A 13,098-nucleotide genomic window follows, 5' to 3' on the forward strand; every position below is an offset into this window, starting at 1 on the left:
CCTGTCTTGAAAAGGATTTCTGTAATAAAAATAATACTAATTTTAGAAAGAGGGGAAAACACCTGATCTGGATTTTCAAAAGCAATTATTGAGTAGGTTTGATTTTAATTTCTCTATGAGAGGAGATGACACTGAGCAGTCCTAAACCTTTTTCAGAGCTCCAAAGGAACAACCAAAATCATTTGACATTTTAGGGAGAGAGAAAAGAATATAATTGTGATTTCTTGCTTTAACAGATGGCACCATTCTTCTCTGGATGGTTTTTCCACTAAGAAATTATATATGAGCATTTCTGTTGAATGAGTTGAAATCGAAGGTCAGTACTTAAATTTACCTTAATTGAATTCATCCTGTTTTGTCAAGACATCTCATTTTACACATTTCCCTTCTTCCTGCTCTTGCAATCAACAGTGCTTCAAGTCACAAAGCAGAGCCACTCAAAAGACCACAGCTAAAAGCAGCAACTGTCATCAAAGAAAAATAAAGCCAACAATAAATGAAACAGAATTCATTAGAATCATAAAAGTAATCCTACATATTTTTTTCAAATCTTAACTATTTGAGTAGTTATTTGAGGAAAGCAGATGAGCAGTCTGTATGAAAAGGTTACTAGACTAAAAATCAATATGTGCTTAACTTCTTGTCTACATCGAGGCCTGTATTGTGGTCAGGCAGAAATAGTCTAACTAGCTGGTCATGTTTAAGAAGAAGCTTCTTTTTCCTTATGGCCACTTTGACTGCAGCACACAGGGATATATATCCAAAAATAAATGCTTTTTGATAATAAGGTGAATTTCCTTCTCTTTTATGGACACTTTATATTCAGACTTTGTGAATTTGGCATTTGAGCTATGAACCCCACCACCCAGTTACTGAGCTATACAAGCATTCTCAGTTTGTAATCTTCCCCAAAAAGCCATAAAAATAAATAATTTAATAAAACAATGAAGCTGAGGCGGTTCTTTAACACAGAAGATACTGTTATGCTGCCATAGCTGAATGTCTGGTACGTGGCACAGCTCACTGTAGGAGGAAAACACAAAACCACAACAGAGAAAGAGGACTGGAAAACTGGAAATCACAACAGAGAATAGTCTTTCAGCTCAGCTCTTCTGGCAAAATCTATGACCTGATTGAAAATGACACAGTTAGTCCAGTCTTTAAAATATCACACTCTTCTGTGAGGGCCAAATTGAAGAGTTTGTTTCATTTTGGTTAGCAAAGTCTATTTTGAGGACTAGGTCCTCAGAGGAGGAGCTTTTGTTCACCATAGTGAACCATAGGTACCAGATATCAAAGACACATGTGGGGTTCAAAAAATCATTTCATGGTCACTTTTCTGGGGAAAAAAAACAAGCAAAACTGTGCAACCAAGCAAGCACATGTAAATAATCATCCTAGAGCATACCAGATTTCTCACTGTCTCTACCACTCCCAAATAGTCACACTTAAGTCAATAAAATGTACTGAGTACCAATGGAAATGGGCAATTAAAGTTTGGGTTTTTTTCCTTTCAGAATTTAGTGCACCAAGTAAAAGGATAGCATAAAGAAATCCAACAACTGTCTTCTGCCCTTCTTTCTCTCTGAGAGCAAGTTCAGGAAAGCTTTTCAAGCAGAACAATGACAAAGGAATGTTCTTCCTACACTAATGTAACGCACGTATTAAATCAAATTCTTACCTCTAAAAGGATCCTTGAGAAACATTAATTTTTGCACTGTTTTATTGTTGCACAAAGAAAAGAAAAAAAGAACATGCATATTTCAGCCATTTTGAAATATGAAAAATGAAATATTTCTGGCTACTTAAATGAAGGGAATGATATAATTTAATTGCGAATGACAGTTAAAAGCATCCATATCTGGGTTTTCATCCTGTAAATTACATTTCCCTACCTGGCTTGGCAAACATAAGATAAATAATGCATTTTTTCCTTATTTGCATATTGGCTTGCTATGAAACTAGTGACTGTAATTCACAAATAAGTCTTGTGTCTGCTTGTGGGGGGACAGGACTTATGCATTATGTGCTGTGTACAGCATTTTAATTGTAGTGGACATTAACATTCAAGATTGTGAAATAACCTCAGCATCTATCCTTATAAAGCAATAGATTTATATCTCAGAACATGTACTGAAGTTATTTTCAAGGGCTGTATGAAGTGGTGTTGCTGGAGGGATTTTACTAATAGTTGGAAAACAGACAGTTTATTCCAGTGATTTCAGCTGTAAAACTATGATGAGCAAGAAAATTGGAAACATATTCAAATTTCATTCTAATGCCCTATATAGAGAGAGTCACTGTTATTTTATTCATTCAACTACAGTTAAAAAGTGCAGCAATAAAGATTGAATTTAACCACACATAAACCCCCCCACAGGATTTATGAGTTGCTCTTGAAGATTTTAGGTGTTTTTTTTTTTCCCAGCTAAAGGAAAAGTGAAATCTTTGTTCTTCCCAAAAGCAACACATAACCTGGCTCTTTTTTATTATGCATTTTACAGGCAAATATTGAAAGTATGGTATTGAAAGATCTTTATCAGAGATGCATCAGGACTAAACCACACATGAAACCTATGATAAAATACCCTATTTATTCTGGATTTATTTTTATACTTTTGCATTATTACTCTTTCTGGCTTTATTTTGAAAAAGGACCATTATAAAATGTCCCACTGATAAACTTCTGTTATTGGACTTCTGGCAGAATTTAATTTCCTAATTATGCCCATTAAAGTGATGGGAAAACATCCCCCAGGATCCTCTGGATCCCTTGAGTTTGAGACTCAGATTTGCAGAGAAATTACACTTTATGATACTGTGTAATAGTGTTTTTTCTTCTGAATCCTGAGAAGCTCTGGCAAGATTATAGATACACTGAGAGACATGAAGTGATTCAAACATGGAGATTTAAAAGAACCTTACCTTTATGTACAGGTGCAGCTGTGACTTTCAGTCATAATATAAGATATAAAATGGCATTCTTTCAATATAAGATATAAAATGGCATTCTTTCAGTATAAGATATAAAATGGCATCCTACCACATATGGGTTATAAAATTAGTCACATCCAAAGAAACTGAAAAAAAAAGAGTTTTTGGTTTTGGTTTTACAGTTGTTGAACCAAAAGTTTTGCTGGTTTGGTTTTACTGCTTCACTTATTAAGTTTTTTGGTTTTTGGTTTTTGTGTTTTGTGGGGTTTTTTTGTTGTTTTTTTTTTTTTTTTTTTTTTTTTTTGTCTATGGTGAACATGGTAGCATTTACTTGCATTTGTCTGAACTGGACTGGAGGTGAGAAAGAGCTGGTTTTCAAATGCTACATCTTTGGTAGAAACCATTGTGAGAAGGAAGATCCTGCTCAGATGAAAATTTGTGCCTCAGAGAACCAGAGGTGAATAACCAGATTTCTTGAGCTCCCCCTGCCCTTATTCACAGCCTAAAGCAAGCAGCAACCAGTCCTGTGTTCAGACTCAGACAAAAAACATGGTATGTCTTGTTCCTGCAGAATGACAACAACTTCTACAGCTCCCAAAACATTCCTTGGGTCAATTGTAGGATTTATTTCACAGCTGACAGAAGGTCTGTAACATTCTCATGAGGTGTACACTGTGCCAGTATTTTCCTTTAGATTTCAAAAGCCTTCCTTTTAAAAAATTCAGTGTGGTTTTTATGATTTAGAAGGTGGCACAGCAATTTATAATAATTCTTGAATTCCATCAGAAGTCCAAGGCAAAAGTAGTTGTGCTTGTAACACTGCACTTTGCTATAAAGTTAAATTGTCTAATTGTATGGACTCTAGCAGTTGTTACTTTCCAGTTTAAATATTGGAATCAGTAAATAATTGTTGTCTTTTTTATATTAAGTAGTTACAATAATTAATATTCTATTATTAAATGTTCTCAACAGTTATTAGAATTGTTAATAATCTGTTTTCAACACTTTCTAGAAATTGTGGTATGATTATTTTTATTCTTAGTCAATATGAGGCATTTTTGGTTACAGCTATGCTGAAATGCTCATTCTGGGAGGCACACTGAGGTAACTTCTTTGATGACCAGTACTGTATCTGGCATTTTCAATAGACTTTTGAAGCCAATCCAGCTTGGCTAGATGGGTTCATGAAATTCCCAAGTCAAACAGATTTATTGAGCAGAGGTCAGATTTTCTTAATGTATTAAAATATCCATACTACTTCCACAGCCCCCATCTGTGTTTCTGTCCCTCTCTCACATATATATGAGCACACTGAAATGAACCCTTAAGCATATCAGATTAGCTTTTGTGTTTAAGACTGCATAATCTGAATCAGTTCATGTTATGTTTGGTTTTATAAAATAATTTCTTTATAAACAGTATTTTGAATCAAGTAAATAGGATTTGGGCAGTCTATACATTAAAGAATCTGGTCATTCCCATAGGAATGCCTGCAAAATTTCTTCCTTATTATAGAAGACACAATATAGGCTACTGAATTGCTTATGTCATATTCAGAAAAGATGATCCTAATCAAAAAGTTGGAATTTTCCTCTCAGATCTGCAAGGCAGATCTCCACTCCAATATTATTCTCTTCCCATATGCATGGAACTTCAAAAGGATTATGTTTGTAAAAGGAGAAGAATATCTTAATCAAGATCAGCCATGCACATCTCGAGAGCAGAGTTTGCATCCAAATGAGGACTGACTGAAAAGTGAAATGTTCATTACTATGACTAGAATTGTGTGCAAAATTGAGAAAGTAATTTATGCTGTCAAGTTCAAAAAGGAAATGGACAAAGCATTTCAGAATACATGAAAGGGAGCCCTCTCCTGTTGGCGTAGGAGAGGATGAGACAACTGAGCAGGCAACTCAAATACCTGTGAACTAAACTGTGCCTGTGAGCACAGCCCTGAGCGAGGAACAGTGTGTATGATGAACCACCCTGAGAGATGCATGCCTCCAGGTGCAAGCCTCTGAGATGTATTTGTCTCCTTGTTGCTAGTTTATAACAGAGGAAATTTATACCAGCACTGATTTACAGACATGTTGGAAGACAGGCTAAAGCTGATGAAATAAAAAATCTCTCAGTCCTCTCCTCCAGCTCTACATTCCTTTCCTGAATGCAAATATGTCCCTTTTTTTTGTTTCTTCAAGGAAGAAAATCAGACTCTATCTGCCTTTAATAGGCAGCTATCATGGACAATCGATTAATTGGAAATGCAAGCTGCTGTAGAAATGAATATTTTTAACTGCAATGCCTCAAAAAGATCCTGTCACTGTTGCAGAAGTTATGGGAGAAATCTGACCAAAATAATTCAGGTGTGTTCCAGATGAGTCATGGAGGCAGAGTCACTGAGGCCATCTAACCATCTATGGTGGGAGCAGCATATGGGCACAGCCTGCTGTCTCCCCTCAGAGACTGTTTAAGGACGCGGGCCAGGAATGCAACTTATGCTTCTGGAAGGGTAGACAGGATTCATTAAAACCTGATGCTCGGGTTCTAAATAGCTAGCTTAATATATTCAGAGCGAAGAAGATATGCAATTAGTATACAATTTAGTATTGAACAACATAGCTGTGTGCATGCATGAAATATATTTGTGCATTAAGGTAGTCAGATCACAGTCAGATAAAAAAAAAAAGGAAAAAGTAAGCCTTTTTCTTTAAAGTATTAAAGTATTTATGTCCCTTAGCTCTGTGTTCAATTGCGTACAGTTCAACAGGTAGTTCCATACCAAGAGACCATCTGCTATGCAAAATGTAATCAATCTCTTTTTTTTAAAAGGATAACAAAACTCCCCTTTTTTATAATTGGCACTCATAGCATAAACAATGGCATCTTTTGTCCTTTCTGCTCAGCCACAAAGAAGGAGAAGAAATTATCCCTTCCTAAAATAATTTACCCAGTAGAGGTTGAAGGCATGTACGCATACCCCACTGATGCCCAGAGACTTTTGGAAGACAGAGGTCTCTCTTCAGAGCCAAGAAGCAGTGAGGTGTCATCCTTGATGCCATGGCTGTGCATGAAGAGAGGGCATCCAGACAGTGCAAATTTTGGTTACATAAACCTTTTGTGACAACCCATACCCAACGATGAAATAGAAAGAGACATCTTAAGGTAAAAATCATAAAAGAAAAATACTCGGAGGAAGCAGCTGTTCCCCTACTACTGCCTCATCCTTCTTCTGTCAGTCATAAACCTTTCTTCCTTTTTTATTTCAGAAATACATTTAGTTTATGTTAACCACATCAAATTATGGTTTTGATAACTAAACAAGAGATTAAGCAAAAAACTCACAAGCATCTGCATGAGCTCAATTCAAAATGCAATTTCTTTTTTTAATCAATTTTTCATTTCAAAGAAGCTTAACGTTTGAAAATACTACAAGCCCACTTCCAGTCTCATGACATGCAATAAACGTATCCTGGTCATACAAAATTTTTACAGATTTTTTTTTCGTTACTCTTTTATTTCATGTTGCAAGGACAATAAATTACTTTAAAATCATTTAAGTGAGCAGTATACTCTTACAGAAGATGTTCACATATGAAATGAAGCCTTCTCTTAAAACATGAAACTACCAATAGAAATATGTTTTTCCAAAGCTGACGACAAAACTACCTTCTCAGTTAGGTTAAGAGGGCACTTCTGTGCTCTGAAAACACCTAAGATGAACTGAAAAATAATGGTTAGGATCTAGACTGCTACATCTAAGTGACAGCAAAACACATATGTTTTGGGATTAAGACTTCACAGGCTGATACACTTTTACCCTATAAGGGTTTTTTATTATGATTACTGATAGTTTGTGGATATGCAATGGGAATATGGTGCTCTACTATATGATTTTCCTTAATGATGGGAAAGCTGATGTGTGGGCAGGCTATGGTGTGTGTTCCTCTGCAAGGAGTAGGCCTTACGTTACAAAAAATAAAAGGAAAAAAAATTATCTGCTCCTACTCAGTTGCTCTGGGTTGTAGCTTCTGGGATTCAAGGGCAGGTTTGAACTGGTCCATCCTGGTCCCTTTGGCTGTCCACTGGCCCAGGGAAGGCCAAACTAGCAAGCCTTTGCACTTCTGTGGTGTAAGTCCTCCCTTATTTTGTGCTCAGTTTTTCTTCTACACCCTTGTTCTGAAAATAGTCAAGTAAGTATAAAAATATTTACTTTATTACAGTTTCTTGTTAGACCCCAGGGTTAATGCGAAATTTAATACAGTGGTGGATACAGATCAGATATCACATTTTTAATTTTAGTCCAAGGGGATTAATATGGTCTCTTCCTCTTTCTAGAAGGAAAAGAGAAAACTCTAGAAGGGTAGAGAGAAGAACATCTTTTTCTTGCTTAATGATAGATATCCTGCTTTCTACTCAAATGTGTCTGCTCCGTAGATGAAAATCAGAGAAATCCAGGAGAAGCTTGCAGTACGTAAGTGCTCTAAGCTACCTGCTGTAGTTTAGCTAATGAATATTAGCACTGCACTCTGTGGAGGCTACAAAACAATGTAAAACAAGGCTGAGTTAATGGCTTCTGTCCCATCAAAGGTAGTAGATTTTTATTGTGGCTGTAGAATCATAAAATCATTTAGTTTAGAAAAGACCTTTAAGGTCATCGAGTCCAACTGTTATGTATTTCAAAATTAAGGACTCTAAATATTTACAGAGGGAGAGAAGTGCTGAAGGAAAAGGATTTCCATCTGCCTCAAAGTAACTTAGTGACTATTTCCCAAATATTCATGGAAGATTTGGAGCTGTACTGCACCTCTAATATTCCTGTGTGAAGGAAAATTAGAGCTGTGTACTTGAGGCAGCATCAGTCTCTGAGCCATCAACTTCCTTCGGCCTTTCTGCTGTGACTGTGAATTTTGATGTTATAATTTTCACCAAAGATATGGGGGAAGGAGTTTCCCATAACTTTTTTTTTCCCTCACCAGAAGTGTAGCTGCAGCATCATATCAATGGTGGCAGGAAATATGGGCACACATTAACATGCCCATCATATCCATCCATGTACATCCCCCACATATATTTCCCTCACATATATTTCCATTTTTGTAACTCATTAAATGTCACTGCAGTATTGTCAAGAGCACAGATGCTCACTTTATTAGAAGTTTTTTTCTATAAACTTGACCATACAGTCTCCTTACCCAACTTGGAGAATGTGTTTCTGTTGGGGAACTGGAAAACGATTTCCCTGCATATTGCAATTAAATCTATGTCAGAAACATCTTCTCAAGACCCAATTTAAGTTAAAATAAAACCAGGATGTGTGGGCAACAAAGCACCTGTGGTCTGCTCCAATACCTCTGGACAGGGAGATCAAACTTCAGGGGCCACCGGGAAGCATAAATATTGACCATTTAGAAGAAGACTTGCTAAAACTAGTAAGTATGTAATCCAACAGACCCTGTGTAGTGGGAAAGATTGATGTTACCATGCTAGTTTCCATGTTGGAATTCTTAGTGGTTACATTGATTGCCACTTTTCTTATGTCATACTTTCTTGGCCTACTTAAAAGAAGGTACACAAGGTCTTTTTCATCCTGTTGGAGATATCCAAGCACTTCTTAAAGGATGATCCTCACTTGCTGTGTTTATCAAGTTGGTTCTTCATTGATATTTTTTTTCATTTGAAAATGAAACACTTCCTACAGAATGAAATTGCAGTTTGACACAACAAAGTGTAGTGTGTTTCTTGGTTTTGTTTTGTTTTATTTATTTTCACAGTACTTAAAACTAGAAAATTAAATTAAATTAAATTTGAACAGATATTAGGGTTCATCTCAGCAACCAAACTGGGGAACAAAAAAATCAATTATTCATTTAGCTTTTATAGGAGCTGTTTTTAAATAGAAAGCTCAGATTTCTAGTGGATGTCCAATCTATTTGGACTGCCTAATGGCTTTGGATTAAAAGCAATCCCTAATTCAAGATATGTTCAGGAAAAAAATGAAATCATCCTCTAGTTTTTGTCCCCTGCAAACTACCAAGTAACAAATACCAAGACCATACATTTTCTTTCAATTTTAGAACGTTTGCAAAAGCCCACAGACAGTGAAGGATGAAATTTTGGTACATAGATCATAAGATGCTTGCTTCAAGCACCAGCAATTAGGTAGGCATAAGGAAAATGCTACCAAAAAAAAACCAATTTTGACCAATTCCACTGCAACCATATATTAAGATTTATGTGATGACCTGTAACAGGTAAAATGTGGAGGTGAAAATGAAATTAGACTGAACAAATAAATACTGTGTCCTAAAAGACAACAGAGACTTGGAGCTAGATAAGAAAAAATATAAATCTTCTGCCTCTATTGAATAAAGAAAACTACCAACTAAATAATCAAAGTTGTTACAAAAGCATTGTTGCATAATAATTTTAATATTTTCTCTTCCAGAAGATTAAATTCTTATTTCAGTACCCAGAAGCTTGAATTCACTAAGAAAAACAGACATGGAAAAGAGAAATGTAATTAATATTCAGAACAACTATTATTGTAGAAGTAGTAACAAGTACAGTCATGTTCACAGAAGCAAAGAACTTGCAGGAAAAGTTGGTGGCTAGTGTCAGAAATTATTTTGTTCAGTTGCCATTTCAATAGTAAATGTTCATATAAATATTTTTAATAATAATATATCATATTAGAAAAAAATCTATTTTTCTGGGTTAAAACCAAGCTGATTTTTTTTTCTGAATACTTTGTGTCATACTCCTGTTGAGAGAATGACAGAATTATTCACTGAAGCTGTTCAATTAATGAACATATATTAAAGAAAATTGCAATCTACTCAATTTGAGGAAGAGGTGAAATCACTGAATAAATGATTTGTTATGAATTATTCATGTACATCTAGCAAATATGCAATTCCCTCTATTTTTTAGTAAACACTACAACATTTGGTTTTCAAAAGACATTAAATAATCAGTCAACATATCAGCTGCTGTCATTTCTCAGTTGAGGGCTATGAAAAGGTCTATGGGCCAAATTCAGAGTTCTTTCCCTTCAAAGAAGATTTATATTTGTCTCAAAGTCATTAGTGTCTCCCTGAATTTATACTTCCTAAATGAAACAAAAATCTTGCCTTTTCTCTAATCAGTTTAACTATTTTAGATAATTAAACATTTTTTTTCTTTGTTGCAAGCACAGATTATATGATTTATATATTTTTAAAAGCTTTTGCTCTTTGCTTATTTTTTATATAAAAAAATGTCAGTAAATAATACAAGTCAATGCAAGATAGAAAATGAGACAGGCATACAGTTATCCACTTCAAAAGTTTGCTGGCTGCTTTTAACAGTGCTGTAAGAACCTATCAAGATAATATGGAAATTACAAAATGGCCACGCTTTTGCCCACTTATAATGAGATTCAGACAACTACAACAAGGAATTCTATGCCTTTGAAAGCCAAACAATCCATAGAGACTACTTATGACAGGTCTAAGAAGATTACTCATTGAAACTTTACTGCAAAGAGAATAATAGCTTCTGGTATAAAACACCCCATTTTAAGAAATTGTATGCTCACACCTGAGAACATAGAGGAAGCCAAATATTCTGTATCTATAAAGATGGAAGAACCTATCTGAAAAAAAACACAGTGTTCTGGAAAATTTCCATGCTCAGAACTTCAGTGAAAAAAAAAAACTTCCACAAGAGAGACTTTGTGAAATAGACCTATAATTTCATTTAATCTTGTGTACAAAAATGCGTCAGTAGGAAAACTTCATTTCTCTGGTGACATTCTTTGCTCAGTTGTGCATTAATTATCATTATAAATTCTTACCTTGTAGCTATTAGATCTGCTCAACATTACAATGCCTTGCACTTACCACATTTTTTTTTGTCCTTTCTTCACCAGTTTCATCTGTTAGCTAGTTTATCCTGGGATGTTCTTGAAGGGAAATGGGAAATCTGCCAACAGCTTGATTTCCTTGCGGAACATGGTGAAATTGAAATTACATGTTTTGCTAAGTGGCAACAATGTTTTCACTTTAAAACAACAGAATATAATTTGTTCATTTCTTAGAACTATATAAGCAACCTTTTACTTTTTAACATACACCATGTCACTTCAATTCACTGGAAAGCAAAACAGTGGCATGGTATTAACTGTAGAAATATGTCATATGCATTAGTCTGTTCTGGAAACAAGGTGCTCATATGACCTCCCAGCAGCAGATAACTAATTAGCTTTGCCTGTTTGGATTACTGACTCCAGCTACAGTACTTATCTTGGCTAATTGCATGTTTTCTCTCTGCCCTGACAGCATCAATTGTGTAAGCAGAGATCTTTCATAATGATGCTCCATGCTGTCAAGGAACAGACCGATTCCAAGAAATCTAGAAGTATTTTTTGAAAATTAAAGCAATACAATGATTTCAAATATAGCACATAGTACATGTTAAACTGGGTCATCATGTGCCAAATATGTCAGATATTTGACTCCAGCTATTTCTTTGTCTGATTCTCTGCTTTCAAAACTTACCTAGAGAGAGGAACCACAGTCATGGCCCCTCAAGTCTGTGCCCCACAGAGCTCTTTTCCCATACCTCTGTGAATAGCCTACATTCCCCTCATCTCAAAAAGTCCATCAGAACAGCTTTCCTCTGCCTTTTCTTGTACAACCAATCCCATGTCTTTAATACTATGCAATGCCTCTCAAGTTGTTTCTGTCAAAATCTGTGTGGGATGGGAAAGCATTTGGAAAGGATGGTCAACTGTTGTTGATAAGCAACAAACCAGCACTGTGGCTTCCTGTCTTGATGCTGTGGAGCATTAAAAAGGGATCAGAGGAGTCAGTTGTCGCTAGAAATGTTTATTTCCCCTCATTTCTAAAGAGAACAGCCACATTCTTCTTGTTCTCCCACTCAGCCCGCTCTCTGGGACAGGAGGCATGGGCTCGCTGCTTGGATCCTACAAGATCCAAGAATAAATTGCAGTTGTAAAAATAAAATTCACTTTGAAAACATCATTTTACTGCTATGATGGGATATTATTACATGTTTTTGTATTCTGTCCCTAATTAAATTGTGAGTGACTTTTAACATAATTAGATATGGTCCATCTGTCCCCTAAACTAGAGCCCTTCTTTATATTGGCTCTGTCAATTAAGCACATTTCACTTATTTCCTGAACTCGGATATGTAATTTTTCCTGTATATTCAGTCCAATTTAAATATATTGTGAGTGATAGACAGAAAATGCACTTATCTATTAATAAATCAAGCTAAATAAATTCTTTGTCCACTCTATTAAATTTCATGGCAACCTTTGCCATTTGTTTCAGTAAACTTTTTTCTACTAGAATTTGCTTTCACTTCTGACATTTTAGCCAGCATTTTCCTATCAAAACTCATTATCTGTGACCCAGAAGTTCAGACACACAATAACCAAGTTGGGAGTGGCCTTACTTTACACAGATTTGCTGGCTTTACTTTTTACTCTCAAAAGCTGTAATCATCTTCAAAGATACTCTTAGAAATATTTTGGTAGGGTACTCTTAGAAAGTGTTACCTGTTTGGCCCTCATCCCCTTTACACAGATTTGTAGATATTCTGAGTCACTGCTAGATAATTCTAGAAGGATTCTGTGGTCTCCATACTCTAAGTGACATTAATTTGAAGGGAATATCATCCCAAGAAAGAATAATGCCAGAAAGGTTATTCATTCTCATAAAAGATATGAGGAAAACCTTTGACTATTTCTGCACAGAACAGTTAATGTTTGTTTGGTCGGGGTTTTTTTAATGTAGACTTTGTCTGCCATGGGATTGAAGTTCAATGATTTAGCATAATTCAGGCCAGACTAGGCAACATTTTACTGTGTCAGCAACATGTGAGTCAATTATAATTTTAAGGCTATGTTCCCAGTGTTTGAAGAATGATGATATCAAGCCTTGTAATATCAATGACATTTACATTTAGAAGAGGTGGAGAGATAAGGGAGCATTAACAGAAATAGAAATAGACATGTTGCAAAGAATGAAAGTTACTTGCAATTTGTATAAAATACCAGTGTTCCCACATTCATAAATGCCACAGTGAGATAGGCTCACATTTCACTTACCTTTACCCCTTTTACTTTTCCTAACTGAAATCCAAATGAGCACAAAT

The sequence above is a fragment of the Vidua macroura genome, chromosome 1 (genome assembly GCF_024509145.1).
Source record: "Vidua macroura isolate BioBank_ID:100142 chromosome 1, ASM2450914v1, whole genome shotgun sequence".
In the NCBI taxonomy this organism is placed as follows: Eukaryota; Metazoa; Chordata; class Aves; order Passeriformes; family Viduidae; genus Vidua; species Vidua macroura.